General features: G+C 41.9%; 1 protein-coding gene across 8 annotated transcripts in view; it reads left to right on the forward strand.

The window, feature by feature from the left end:
* ENOX2 (ecto-NOX disulfide-thiol exchanger 2) overlaps positions 1-15,929 on the forward strand; it is a 282,023-nt gene that overhangs the window by 186,830 nt on the left and 79,264 nt on the right. The window lies entirely within an intron of this gene.

Consider the following 15,929-nt stretch of genomic DNA (forward strand, 5'->3'; position numbering starts at 1 on the left):
GCTTCACAAGCAGCCATTTATACTCATGTATATATATTTGGTTGGTCTACTGCATAAGTGAAATCCCTGGGTAAGGCATCTTAACCTGTGTGTTGGAAGCTCACACAACTTAGCAGGAGGCAGGGATAGGCATGAAAATTGGAGGAATCTAACAGTCCAATCAGTGTCTCCCACTGGGCATGCTTGTCAGAGCTCTTCTATGCTGTCAGCCCCCAGCCATTATTTTCAGTATGTATTCCATAGGCATTAATCCTACCCAAGGAGCCTGTGCTTCACAGGGAAATCTCCTACACAAGGAAAAGGGCTTTGCTTTATTGGAGATCTCCTTATATTGCAGTTGATGAGGACTAAAGGCACTGTTTGGGGGATATTTCCTTGGAACTCACAAATAAAGACTTGTAGCAAATTGTCTGCCTCTGAGCTAGTATGTGACATGCCATTTGAAACTGTTTATTAGTGTGTATCCCAAGTTTTTTTGTCTGTTCAGTTTGTAATCTGAGAGGTGTCCCAGAAAGTAAGGCATACATGATGCTCCTGTGATTTTTTTTTTTACATAAATTTGTGAGAATGCCTACTTTCTCACTTGATGCTATTACTAAGTGAAAATCTCAGGCTTGACTCCTCAGCACTAGAGTGTGCTGAACACCCCATGTCCAATATTATTGCTTAGACATTCCCTCCAGGCAGAAATTGTGATTCTGACGTACCCTTTTACCAAGCCTGTACCTAAGGAACTTACAACTGACATTTACTCACAATAGATAGTATAGCTGCAGCCATCACCTCTAGAGAAACAGGAATTAGTCACCTTGCCAATTTCCCACATGTCCTGTCCAACTTCCTGAGCAATTTCACTAGCATTCCTACAAACTAAACTTAACACTAAATGGCAAAGACAAGGTTACCCAAACCAAGACCTTGGAACCCAGGTGGTCTTCTGACAAAGAAGCAATTGTGGCTCATGGCGACCCAGCTCCAGCAAGTGGACATGTACAGGTGGGAATGGGTGACACAAGGTACCTCAGCAGCTACTGAGTGTCAAGGTGGGATATGTCTACCACCCAGAGATGAGGATGTTGTTGGATTAGGATAAAAATGATTTTAAAAGAGCACAAAAATGTGACACTTTTATTTCTATTGATGAAGGGAGAGCTCTTTGTTATTCAGCCCCTGCCATTCTTTTAAAAATGTTTTTGCTTTCTCCACTCAAGCAGGAAACAGCAAGGACAGCTACTCAGTCTCCCACCATATGCCTCTGCTTCTTGGCTACCCCTACCTGACTCACCTATTGCAGGGGGTGGAAAAGCTGTAGATGTTAAGATTTGTTTTTCTTTGTAGGCTCAAGAAAAACAATTTTAAATAATAATTCCTTTAAAGGGAAAAAACATGTTTAACAGATAAAGGGTGATTAGCCATTCATCCCCTGGGAAGACAGAATAAGAGAAGATAGATTAATATTTCTGTAGGAAAGGTTTTTTTCATGTGGGCTTAATATAAGGAATAACTTTGATCTCAAAGGTTTCCATGAGGATTAAGACAGAATACTTAAAGAGACTACAGCTGTGGGTAGGAGTATCTGCTTACTTACGCTGCATGTTTGGGTGAAAATAGGTCCCCTTCCTCCAGGCTGATATTCAGACAGTGTGCACTGAATGGCCATATCAGTTTAATAATACTGAAAAAAACTCACCAGTTGGTAAATAGGTACTGCCAAGAACCCCCTAAGTCATCACTGGCTACGCTGGCCAATAAATAATCACTGTCCAGATCCCCCTAAATGTCACCCAGGCCACCCTGATCCTCCTGGTATTCCCCCAGGCTTCCCCATGGCCTAGCAATAATGGATTGACCCCTGGCACAGCCAAGGGGTCTCCCTGGTCCCTGTTCCATGGCTAAGGTTCAGTGTCCAATTCTGTTTGCTCATGTCATACTGGTGTTTAAATATCATCTTTGGTTCCCTGATTTTATTCCCATGACTTGAGATTTTGGTAGATAGAACCAAGCTAAGATTAGTTAGTGAAAGAAAAAATTAATGTGGAAAATATAGCAAGATTAACTTGGGAAACATTTTTAGAAAAGTTAAGAAAAGCATTTCTATTTAATAAAATAACCAACAAATAATGTGAGCCACAATTATTATCAGGCATTACAGTGCTCTCAGCAGATTGAAGTAGTTAAAAACTGATAGCACTATACTAGCTATTTGTTCATTCGCTATGCCATATCCTGGGGATAAGTTAAAAGTATATGAGGTATCATTCCTGCCCCCAAAGTTCTTACAATCCCATGGGGGAAATTTTGCAGGCACCCAGTTAACTATTCATATGAAGTAAAGTGATAATAGCCATTTAGAGAATCACATTAGTGCTAAGTATCTCCTCAAGCACAACGTCAGCATACTTTCTGTGGTACAATAGAACCCCCAGACTGGAAAATGTTCAGTTCCTGTGAAACAAAATAAGGGGGTTCACTTAGACAAAACCAGATTACTTGTGATATTAAATTAGTACTGACTTTGCAATGATGAGTAATATTTAATGCTACAAATCCTATTAAAGAAGAACTTATTGAAATCAGTAGAATGATGCAAAACAAAGCATTGAAGGATTCCTTCTGCTCCCATAATGGAAACATATTGGATAATTTTGATTCATTTATCATCTTCTCTGAAATTATATTTGCTAATAGAATGCAAACATCATTGGTAAAGAAAGAGCAGAGATGAATCATTATAATGAATGTTCAAATAAAGAACATCAGATTCAGAAAGTTACATAATTATATTGCCTAAATAAAACCAACCAGGATTTTCCACTGCAGACAATCTTAGGCCTTCATATACAACACACTTGTTAAAGTGCAGCAACTGGAACACTGACTCCCTCTGGGTAATGCTGGGGTTGGTACTGCTGGTGTGGAGGCTTTCTGGAAAACCCAACATTGTTCTCCTGTGTGAGGCTCTCTTAGCCCTCTTGGGGAAGATACATTCTTCTTAATTCATTGGTATCTATTTGGCTTTCTCCATTTCTGATTAGCAGTCTCCTGCCCCAGATATCCTACCACCAGCAGGAATGGGAAGGGGAATACAGAAAGATGGCATGTCTTGTACCAGCTTCCAACACACTCACCCTCCAGCCTTACCCTGGGATCTCTGGCACTTGCCAAATGGCTTCCCTATATGAGAAGCTCAAAAGGATTGAAGTTGCATGTGTGTGTATGGTGGGGAAGAAGCTGTCTGGGTGTCAGACATGAGATTTGTCTTACTCTTTTTCCTAATTCACTGAATCAGTTCTCATTGAGTGTCTACTGTGCACCAAGTGGAGCTTCTTCCACTTTATTCCTAGAAGTCTATCTGCCTTTCTTTTCCCCCATGGGTTTGGCCCATTCTTGGTGTCCTGAAATGTATCAACCTCAGTTCTCCTCTCCGATGAGCTTAAGTGGAGTTTAATAATCCCTGCTAAATTGTCCTGTGACTCTGTCACATGAATAAAGTCCACGGACTCTAGGTTAGATTGTAAGCATCAAATTAATTTTACTGCAAAGGTCAGGCTGCTCTCCTGGCTTTCTGTTTTGCTTGAAGGTTAGTCACTGCATGCTTTACCAAAATCTTCCTGTCTGGGTTGTATTCAAAACAGATTTCAAGATACAGCCAGATTGAAAAACAGACATTTGGAGATAAAAGACTGTGTACTCTGACCCCCTGGAAATAGCAAGCAGCTGTAGTGATTTTATGTGTATATACAATACATCATCATCTCCAGGAGATGATGGGCATTAAGCTCAGCACCTCTTGCTCCCAAAGCAAATGTCTGCTCATCTTTTCCACCTAGCTGCTCATGTCAGAGGAAAGAAATATTTCTTCCCAAATGATTTTTAAGCTTGCTTGCCCGAGAAGTTCTGCCCCTGGGGGGAGGCAGGACCTATCAGTGGAGTTTGGCTCAAAAAAGACATAATTATATTCAGATCATGGCAGACACCTCCATCCTGGTCCCCTTTAACCTTCATCTGTCTTCCTAATCTACCATGGGCTCTCTCTTTCCAGCTTACCTCCTTTGGCCAACCCTGTTGTGAGTTCATGCACTCCTGATGTATGTGTCTAATATACTTGTCAGTTCAAGTTCTACAAGTAACATTCATGTAATAACTTGCCATTCATACTCCTGGAAAAATCCCAAGATTGGCTCTGAGGCTATAAAGTTGCAGCCAGTCTATCGTCAGAACTACAAGACCTTGAAGCTACAGGGGCTAGAGTCACAAACTTCTTAAAGTATGACAGTTCCTTTGGGCATAATTGTGGTCTCTTTCAAATTTCCCACAAAGATATAGTAGTGGTAAAGGATAGGTCTTATAGAGGGAGATATAGTCAGTTTGCAATTCTGAATATAATTCTTCTCAATGAGAAATTTACAAGTAGATCTGGGGAAGCTTTTTAGCCTGTTGCTCCTTACAATGTTCAGCTTTCACCTGTGACGGTCACACTGTTGGCCGCTGTAAGGAGGACAATGTGTGTGTTCAGTGGTTTGAGTTTTCTAGAACAATCTACAGCCCTTGCCCAAGTCTCCTACAGCCAGTTGTGTTTGTAAGACAAGGCAAGGTGAGGCGTGTAGCCTGAGGCTGTGGATAGGGGAAAGTGGAAAGTGAAATGGCTCAGGAAGTTATCATCTGGAATACTGATGAATACCAGCTAAGTCACTAAAACAGATCCAAAATGCTTTTTTCAGGAAAATTCAGTCTCTCTTTGCAGATACCCTATGAGTGGGCTAACACTCGCACAGGCACACAAGTCGAACACCTTCATTTCTGAAATAGAATGACAACTTGGCCACTTTATATGTCTAACAGCTAAAACCTGTGGGCCACTCTTTAGCCCGCAACACAGACTATCTGCCTTCCATGTGCTCAGCAGAGAACTACACCTCAAACTACCTGCCCTCTGGTTCTTAGCTGTACATAGCAACATGCCGACCAGATGTACTTGCCTGAGTAGCACTGTCCCCAATGAATCAGGCCGTATCAAAGGAGTTTGATTCAAAAACGACATGAAGTGTGTCGGGGTGGCACAGTCAGTTAAGTGTCCCACTCCTGGTTTCCGCTCAGGTCGTGAGGACTCTCTCTCTCTCTCTCTCTTTGCCCCCCTCCACCATGCTCTCATTCTCTCTCTCCCTCTCTCTAAAATAAATAAATCTTTAAAAAAAAAAAAAAAACAACGTGCTCATATTCAAATAAGGCAGACACCTCCATCCTGGTTCCCTAACCTCATCTGTCCATCTAATTTACCTCATGCTCTCTCCTGTTCATCTCCTTTGGCCACCCCTCTTGTGAGTACAGTCATTATTGATGGAAGTGTCTAATGTGCTTATCAGCTTAAGTTCTTCGGTAACATTCACGTAGGAATGTACCAACACCCTGCCTTTAAGGTTTTCTTGCTTTTTTCCTCTAATGAGTAGGACAAACAGGACTGTCACTTTATACTTAGTCCTTTTATGAGTTTTCCTTTCCTTTCCATTTTGTGTGTGAATTTGCCCATCTCCACCCCGAAGTAGATCACAAGCTGTCCAAGAGAAGTAACTGTCTTTTTACTTCTCTTATATCCCTTTCAGCCACTAACAAAAAGCCTAAGAGGGCCTCAATAAATACTGTTTGTTCATTCATTCATTCATGCCACTAGGAAATACTATTCCGATGGGATTATACTAATTTCTGAATTCAAGTGTACTCTTATTTTTTTTCTTCTCAGAAGTAAAATTTTTGGGAGCACCTGGGTGGCTCAATCAGTTGAGCATCTGACTCTTGGTTCTGTCTTGGGTCGTGATCTCATGGGTCATGGGATCGAGCCCCGCATTGGGCACAGAGTCTGCTTGAGATTCCCTCTCTCCCTCTCCCTCTGCCCCTCACCCCCCCCCCTTTAAAATAAATCTTTAAAAAAAAAAAAGAAGTAGAATTTTACTCTGGGCTTGTATTGTACTATGCCAGAGTTAAAAGGTATTCTGTGGTTCTGTGCTTTGTGCTACAACCAGACATTCCAACTGTAGTGGCTTAAGGAATCTATGCTTTTCACTGTAGCTGGGAAAGTGATTGAAAGACTGGAAACTGATCTACCACATTCAGTAGGCACTGTCATCATTGAAAGAGCAGCCAAAGCCCTTTGCTTCTGTACCTTGGCTGCCTTTATAACCCAAATTCTATTATGGAATGGTGGTGCTGCCTCTGCTAATTTTCACTTAACCTCTCCATGCCTCCCTGTTTTCTTCAAAAAAGCCCATCAGTATTGACCTGCCTTCCAGGGATGTTTTGAGGACATAATGCTGATAAAAAAAAAAATCCTCTATGAGAGAATATTGATGACAGTTGTTTTGTAGCCACAAAAGGAGAGGGCACTCAGCAGTAATTGGGGGCCATGTTTAGCTACCCAACCACCCATTATCATTAGTACTCAGATTGATTCTAATGCATCATAATAATGCAATTTGTAATCCACATGTAGGGGGTAATTTATTGTCAGGTGGTGATTGTTAGTAACAACAAGCTGTTTGAACATATTCAGACCATAGTTGTACACATCTCTTTTCTTCCTTCCTTTGTTTGCAAGTCTAATTGTATACCCTTTTGCCCAGCCTATTTTTTCCTTTTACACTGCATATAGCATTGCTTTTATTCTTTAAATAAGCTTAGTATCTCAATGAACAGCTAGAACACAGGAGACTGATTTGGAAAAGCAGTTTAAGTAGCCAAGTCCAATTTAAGAATGGTGGTGGATTTTATCACTTAGCTTTATTAATGGACCTCATTCCCACTGTATCGCGTTTCTTTCCCTAATGCATTTGTATAAAAGCCCTTGCCTCTCTCATTAACCCCTTTGGCTGGTGTTAACTCGTTCCTGGGCATTTGTTGCCATAGCTGCAGCCATCCCTCGGCTGGAGCCCTCCTGTTAGCCCCTGCTGTGGTCATGAGGGGCTGGCCTGCTTGTTCCAGGCGTCAGCTGTTAGGCGGAGGGCAAGAGCCTTGCAACCTCAGAGGTCAAACTGCCTGTCCCATGTACTTAAGCCCTGTCTATATTTTTTTCTTAGCAGCAGATGGGCATGTGGCTGTCCAGCCTCAAGGCTGGGAAACGTGTGTGGGAATATTACCAGCACTCTTCTCTCACCCTCCTCTCCTGGGCACCCAAGCAGGTAGCCTAGCTCTGTATTCAAAAAGATGATCGATATTCCCCCCTCTGTTGTTTGAATCTCTTCATTCAACACCTGCAGCAGCTGTGGGGAATCATGCACAACTTTCGTCTGTTCACTGAAATAATTGCCAGCAGTTTTATGGAACGTCTCTTGTGTGTATTTTTACCCATTTACAGATTTGATTATATCGTTTGCAGAATGGAAACGTGGCTTTTCACTGCTTACTGTCATTCTCACAGATCTTCAAGGAGAGACCCTTTTAAAAACAAAACGGAAATAACATGCAAATGGTTATGTTAATATTGCACAGGCAAAAGTCAGGACCTTCAGAAGGTTCCTTAGGCACAAACTGATCAGATGATGAGCACATCCTGCATACGTTTCTGTTCGAGTTACCAGCCAGAACTGTCCTATGAGAAATGACTAAGAAAGAGAAAATGTTAGATGCCTGTAATGTGTGACTACTTTCTGCCCTAGGCTCCAGCACTGACGTAGGCCAGAGCAAACACAACTCCCACACACGCAGATTGGGCAGGTACAGTGAGATTTGAAGAAGATGTTTGAAGGTGGAAAGTTTCCACGTAGACCGGTAATACAGAGTTAGAAAAGAAAATTTAATTTTGTCTGCACTGTGCCAGCTTTGCCAGACAGCTGGCAAGGGTAAATCTGTGGATTAGCTCCAGAGTTAGAAAATTCAAACTATCTAGTCTTTTACCTTGACTTTAACAGAACTGATATTAGAGCATCAACAACAGCAGCAGAATAGCAGCATCATTAACAACTAACTTTTATAGGGTATCTCACAGCTTTCAAAAACACTTTTACAATTAATAGCTCTTGTCTAACCATCTCACCAACCCTCTTAAGATCAGTATTATAGTTGTCTGCATTTTTGCGATGAGGGAGCCAAATCTCAGAGACTGTAAGTAACTTGCCCAAGGTCACACAGCCAGTAAATAGCATAGTCTTCTGACTCCAAAACCATGCTAGGCAATACACCACAGCCCTGTCACCCTGCTCTTTAGCCCACTGCCATCTCCATGTCCCCAAACCTCTGAATAAACAAATTAAGGCCCATGCAGTGATTTGCCTGAAAAAACAAAAGGAAATTAGCCATATTACAAAAGAATTACTGTCTTTCCCTATGGGTTCACCATTAAATGATATCTTTAACACTCATGTTCTTTCATGGATCACAGACTACTGGACAAGCTGCACGGGATGGGCAGAGAAGCAAGGGAAAGGGGAGAAATGTGAGAGAGAACAGCACAAGGCAAAGCTCTTGGCAACTAAAGAATCCTTCAGAAACTCAGATAAAATATTTCTGAAGAGATAGCATCATCATATGTAGCAGTACTGTAAGTATATACAAGTAATGATTAACACAAAATTCAGAATAGTGGTTACTTCTGAGGGGAGATGGGAGGAATTAGGGAGGGGCACATGAGGCCTTTAAAGGTAATAATTATATTCTTTTTCTTAAGCTTCACGTTGGGTACATAATTTTGTTATGTTGTGTTAAAGATTTCCTGTCCTTTTCACAACTGAAGGAATTATAATACTCCCCTTTTTCCCCCACCCCAAATGCACCATTTTTTTAATACTTTACACTTGTCTCTTACAAATTCCCCTTTGTACCTACTCAATATTTAATTTAAAAATATTAGAGAAAGACAGTATGAGTGGATAAATAGGATTTGACATATAGAAATTAACTTTACATTTTTTAAAAAGGTAGCCACTCTTCACTTTAATTAAAAAAAAAAGAAAGTAGCCACTTTGCTCTGACAATGTCTCCCAGTGACATACCAGTTGGTTTCTCAAGAAGTTGTGATGTATGGGGAGGGCATGCTTTCCCATAATTTTCCCAGGGTCTTTGAGCATTTCAGCTGCCTTGTATCTCCCCTCTCCTTTCTGACAGTGAACTTCTAGCTTCTGGGAAAAGAAAGAACAGTGGCACGGTCATTTGGAAATTTGAAGTTAAGTGCTTGAACTGTAACCACGGATTTATGGGTTGTTACCCAAAGACTTATTATCTTTTGGCTTTCCTTGGTGTTGAACCTGACAGCAAATGCAGTGAACGGGTGGGCTTGTGTATTTATGTTTGTCACCAGTTGGTTTCTCTCTGACCAATCTAGGCACGCTATAAGCACAGGCTGACAGGAATTACGGCTTTTCTTCCATGTGGAAATAAGTGGATAAGCAAATACTCCCAGCCTGATTTTCTTTCCAATTCATTATTTACAGGGAATTCACCCTCTGTAATCATTTTAAATCAAATTTGCTCTACCAGTCCCTGTAAGGTTTGCTCTGGAGATCATCCCCAACGTAGACATCTTTTATTTTTTAGCTGCTTATGTCCCCTCCATGTTAAAGCCAATTTAAAAAAAAAAAACATGAATGGATTAAAGGTGATGTCACTAGTGGCCTGGAGATTCACTCAGGAAGAAAATTTAAGTTACAGCCGAAATGGATAAAAGGAAGGAAAGTCAATAACTCACTCTTGTTTGCTATTTGGACTACTATTGCTGTATTAAAATATTCAGGAGAACTATTGAATTAAGTGGGAAAAATATATCATATGTAAGATAGATTCCAGGAAAGGTACTATTATTAATATTGTCCCAGAATCACAAAGTGCCGACCAAGTCACTTGCATGTGGATTGTTCCTGGAGTAGGCTGATACAGTGGGTGTCCTCTGCCCAGTTGTCAGAGGTCACAGCTATGGGCATAACCTCTCTTTGTCTTAATGGAAAGATGGCCATGAAAAGCAAGTTTTCCTGCCTACCCCATTGCCTCCCATCCTTATCATGGAAATGAAGAAGTGATACTAAGTAAGTCTGGCTTTCCTCCACCACAGATGGGGTGATCACAAGTGAGACTGTGGACGTAAATACCATCCATACTTTTGGGAAAAAAGCAAATAGGTTTTGGCAGCAAGTCTGATGGGTTTGGGGTATATATGGTGGAGGAGGATGGTTAACAGGAAAATATTTTGAGGGTTTTATTAGCAGTACCACTTTTAAAAAATGTAGCAGACGAAAAGCATATAAATTAGTCCCACTGTTCTCTCTGGCAGGGCTCTTGGTAAAGAACTGGTTAGAGAGAAGCCATATTGTTCTTTTCTGTTCAAATACATACCCCAGTATTATTAATGGCTAGTTCCTCTACTGGTATTTTCCTGTCCTTTTCACAACTGAAGGACTTACAATACTCCCCTTTTTTCCCCACCCCAAATGGCCCCTGTTTTCTACAAGATATCAGAGTTAATGCCCACTATTGTTAATATATTAATAATAATTACTAGTATTTTACTACCACTTACCGAGCTAGCCACTGCAATGGACTTTTTTTTTCATATATTTTCTACTTTAAGCCTTACCACAGCCCCATGAGATAGATGCTATTGTTGTCCTCATGTTTCAGATGTGGAAAATGAAGACCAGAGACATTAAGTTACTTCCCTAGCATCACACAACTAGTAAATGGCAGGCCAGGATTAGATCTAATACAAAAACCGTGATCTTAACTAGTTATAATCTCATTTTTTCTTTATTCAGGGTCACACAGCATTAAAGATTGAGAGTTTAGCATGCTTGGTCTGGCCAAAGGCATGATGGGGGTTGGTGAAAGTGTGTTGCAGTTTTGAAAAAAAAAAAATCAGTTACTTTGAAACATGACATTGGGGGGAGGCAGTATGAAGTTCTATACGGTACAAGCTATTGTTTTCTGATTATTTGTTAAATTGAGGTGGAGTTCGAAAACTCGGCTTAGGCTGCTTGTCGAGGTAAAGAAGCTAGAAAGGAGCCAGAACTAGCTGGCGCAAGGCAGAGCCATTAGTCACCGCCTCCTGTGGCTGTATGTGTATATATATAGCATCACCCTTAATATTTGAGGATGACTCTGCTGAGGCAGCCAGTTCTCAAGCCAAAGTTCCCATTATCAGTAGGATTTAACACTTGACTTGTTTATAGTGGTGATGGCCAGTGTCCCACCCCTCTGACTTAGACCATGGCCTTGTAGTTAGTGACTCGCAAAGCAACTCAACAATATAGTCTAATACCCATCCTCTCAAAGTCCAACCAACTGGAGAATACAAAATGACTCCAGCTTTTTAATATTCTACTTTTAGGAGAGAGGAGTGATAAGTAAACTGATATGGGAAATATTCTCTGCTCACACCCATTCCCCCCAAACAAAGACAATTTCTTTTTTTTATTATTTTTTATTAACATAATGTATTATTTGTTTCAGGGGTACAGGTCTGTGATTCATCAGTCTTACACACTTCACAGTGCTCACCATAGCACATACCCTCCCCAATGTCCATCACCCAGCCACCCCATCCCTCCCACCCACCTCCACTCCAACAACCCTCAGTTTGTTTCCTGAGATTAAGAGTCTCTTATGGTTTGTCTCCCCCTCTGGTTTCTATTCTAGTTTTTAGACCTAGCACAAACACAGCCTTATTTCCTATACCTCTTTAAGATATCCACAGTACCATCGGGCGCCTGGGTGGCTCAGTTGGTTGGGCGACTGCCTTCGGCTCAGGTCATGATCCTGGAGTCCCGGGATCGAGTCCCGCGTTGGGCTCCCTGCTCGGCAGGGAGTCTGCTTCTCCCTCTGACCCTCCCCCCTCTCATGTGCTCTCTCCCTCTCATTCTCTCTCTCAAATAAATAAATAAAATCTTAAAAAAAAAAGATATCCACAGTACCATCATAATTGGTTTATCCTTTGAAACTCACTTCAAAGTGACTTCTTCAGTTTAACATCACTTCCTCCATGCTCCCCCTTCCTCTCTACCACCACCTCTCCTCCCAGCAGAGTAACTGCCTCCCCTTCATATCTCTGTTTAGCCAGTATCAAGCTATGCAGTAGTTTGTGCGTCTCTCCCACTAGTCTATGAGCCCCTCAAAGGGCAGGGAAACATGGATTTTTCACTCTGGTACCACCAAATAGTGCATGGATTTAACATGTTTGTTAAATTAATATTCAGAATGGATCCTGAAGCCCTGCCATAATCTCACTCAATGATTCAGGTACAGGTAGCACGTATTGACCACCTGTGTTTTCACCACAACCTTGTGAAAGGAGCGGCATCATTCTTATTTATACATGAGGAGACCAAAGCTCTGTGTTTCTCAAATTTGTAGTAGGCCTAAGAGTTATCTTGGGTGCTTCCTCAACAGGCAGATTCCCCAGCACCACCCAGATGGAAACCTCAGCTGTGGACCCTGGAACTTGGCAAGTTAGCCATCACCCCAGGCGATTGTGTTGCAAATGATTGGACCCCTCTTTGACAAACACAGGTGTGAGTGATTGCTACACAGCAAGAAAAGAGTCAAGCCAGAGTTGAAACTCAGCCCTCCTAATTCCAGATCTAGTTTATATTTATCTTTGTTGTACTCCATCTCCTATGGCAAGGAAGTGGACTGAAACATGTTGGAAAGATTTTCAGCAACAAGGGCTAAAGTAAAATGGCTTGTGGATTAACCCCAGGACTATTTTTTTTTTTCCTCCAAGAGATCTTTCCAGACTTCCAACAGCATAGCAGCAGGGGTGCCAAGTTACCTCTTACGCAACTTACCTCAGGAAAGCATAGACCACAGAGCTTTGGGAACTTACAGAATTTATGCTTCTCCTTTTTTTCTTTCACTGTTCCCCCTCCACCACCAGTCACACCATTGACTTAAAGATCATGCTCAGTACCTGATTTGTTAAATATTAAGATTTCTAATTGAAAAGCAATACCTACAGCATTTGGGATCCTGACAGTAATATTAATGTGTTTGTTTCAAAACCAGGAAAAAAAATGTGTGGTTTAACAGGCAGTTAGCACAGACATTAAAAGAGTTGGGGTAAGGTAGCATTTTTGCGGCCCATTTATGCTTTTGGTGTTTTTTGTCTAAATATTAGGTAAGGAAATATGGAATGAATGCAATGATGCAATCTCAAAACTAGACCACCATAGTTGACCATTCAACCTAGACCAGGGTAACATGAGTTCACTGGGATCTCAGAAGCCCAAGAAGCCAGGGATGGGAATGACAGACTTAGTCCAGAAAAGCCCAACAGAGCCTCTCTAATGTGGCTGGCGCCTGCTTTTACTGACTGAGGAAGCTTCCAAGGTCCAAATGGTGGAGCCTATTGGACTTCCAGGACCCCTGCATCCAACCTCAACCTATTCTCTTGGCTCACATACAGCTGATAACCTTGAAGTGACAAGGACCATTCCTGAGATTCTTCAATCCGTGCCAGCCCACCTTGAAATAGCAAAGGAGACCCCCCCAGCTCCAGCTCTGAGAAGTGGGAGAAGAGACCCCCACAGGGCAACTGAGTGGTTTCTTTCTTAATGGGAACTAAAACAAGGGAAAGATAAAGGAAGTGGGGTTAAGATCATGATTGAATATTTGCTCAGCATTTTCTATAGTGTAGTGAGAATATATAGCTCAGGGGTTAAAAGTATGGGCTCTGAAGCTATACTGCCTGAATTTGAATTTCAACTCCAGCATTAACTCCATCTATGACCTTGGGCAACTTCCTGATTTCTTTGTCTTTCATTTTCCTTATCTGTAAAATGGGTATGATAAAATTACCAATTTTATAGGCTTGTGAGGATTAGATTACATAGTGCATATAAAGCCTTAAAACAGTGTTTGGCACATAATAAGCATTTAATCAGTACTAGGAATCAACATCATTATTGTTAGGTGAATAATACAGGTGAGTAAACAGTCTAAAAAGTGTGTGGAACTTGCCTAAAGTCACACAGCTAGTAAATAGTAGAGCCAAGATTTGATTTTGGGTCTATCTGGCTCAAAATCTATATTTCTTCCACTATACCTTGTTGCCTTTATAAATGCAGGATATATGCTGTGAGTTCCTTGGAGAGGTGTATGCTAAGACCTGTGTCCTTCTTCTTCCTTGGTACACCCCACCCCCACAGCAACTGCTATCTGGAGGGGTGGCTTGGCACTCTAGCTTCATGTAGATCTAGTTAAGAACCTTGAATATCCATGGGGCACCTGGGTAGGTCAGGTGGTTAAGCATCCGACTCTTGATTTCGACTCAGGTCATGATCTCAGGGTTGTGAGATCAAGCCCCACGTCGGGCTCCATGCTGGGTGTGGAGCCTGCTTAAGCTTCTCTCTATCCCTCTGCCTCTGCCCTTCCTCCCTCAAAAAAACCATCTTGAATATCCTTGTCATAGAGGTGCTTGTGTCCAGGACCCCCCAGCTTATAGACTAAACCAATGAATCTTCCAAGATGAGGGTTAGTTTGAGAAAGCACTCTCTACCCCAAGGTTCTCATCTGTAGACCTTGAGGATCAAGCTGTTATCTCCCACCCTCCACCCTGCCACTCTCACAGCCCTTGTGAAAATGATTGCCTACAATATAGGCTAGCATAAAACCTTTCCCTTTTCCCTCCCCACCCTTCCCCTCCTCTTCTCCAAGGAAGAATATGTTGTGACATCCTGATCCTCTTGAGTGGCTCTTTGATCCGTTCTTGGAAACACTCATAAGGAAATAAAGCCCTTGCTTGTCTAATAGTATCATCTCTCTCAAGCCACCTAGGAGCCGTGTCTTACAAAAGCCCCTATCAGTTCCCTCACCCTGCATAGCCATGATGCAAGCTGTGGTGTGACTGCTGGTGACGTCTGTGATCGGAGAGAGAGGGATGTGCCTGGGGCTTCAGCGCATTGTTCACAAATAATGATGGGTTGTTAATTTTCAAAGAAAATGAAGAGGGATTCAAAATAGCACCTGCAACGCACAATATATTGCTTCATGAGCAGTAAATACCAAACAGAAGATAAAACCTTGAGCCCTAGGCTTAATGCAGAACCAAAACATGATTTATCCTGCTGTTTCCTTTCCCTTAGCCAGAGAACAGAAAGCACAATGTTATTATGTTCTAGGACACCCAACCCTGCCCTTGTGCCATAACCTTTTACAACATGTACTTCTTGAGTGTCTACTGTATGTAAGGTCCTGTGTGGTGTGCTAGAGATGGTGTTTTCTTCTGTGTTCCGTGCAAGTATTTTCTAAACTTCTTTTCTCTTTGTTACTGTATTCCTAGTGCTATTTTGCAGGACTTCCAAGGCACCTAGACTGTCCACCATGAGGATCATTTCTTTGGTGTGAAGCATAAAAGTAACCATGTTAAAATGTTGGTAGATTCTTGATGGGGGAGGTGGTCTGATTTGTTTTAGTACAGTGGCATAAGGGAGTAGTTCATAAACTGCAGAAGGTAGAATTGGCTGCACATGTGGTGGATGGGAAGGGATTGTAAAGAAGCCAAGGGTATGGGATGCCTGGGTGGCTCAGTCAGTTAAGCGTCTGCCTTCGGCTCAGGTCATGATACCAGGGCCCTGGGATTGAGTCCCGCTGAGCAGGGAGCCTGCTTCTCCCTCTGCCTGCCCGCCTCCTGCTTGTGCTCGTGTGCATTCTCTCTCTCTCTCTCTCTCTCTCTCTCTCTGACAAGTAAATAAATAAATAAATCTTAAAAAAAAAAAAAGAAGCCAAGGGTATAATGCACTCTCCAGTAAGAACACATGAAAATTGCTGCAGTAAAGCAAGGTTTCTCAGCCTTAGTGCTGTTGACACTTTGGGTCAGATAATTGTTTGCTGTGGGGGGCTGTCCTGTACATTGTAGAATGTTTAGCAGTATCCCTGGCCTCTACCCACTAGATTCCAGTAGCACCTCTTACCTCCAGTTGTGACAACCAAAGGTGTCTCCAAATATTGCCAAATGTTCC

Source organism: Eumetopias jubatus, unplaced genomic scaffold, assembly GCF_037043125.1.
Source record: "Eumetopias jubatus isolate StellerSeaLion01/CBP00866 unplaced genomic scaffold, mEumJub1_p1.0 scaffold_11, whole genome shotgun sequence".
Classification (NCBI taxonomy): Eukaryota; Metazoa; Chordata; class Mammalia; order Carnivora; family Otariidae; genus Eumetopias; species Eumetopias jubatus.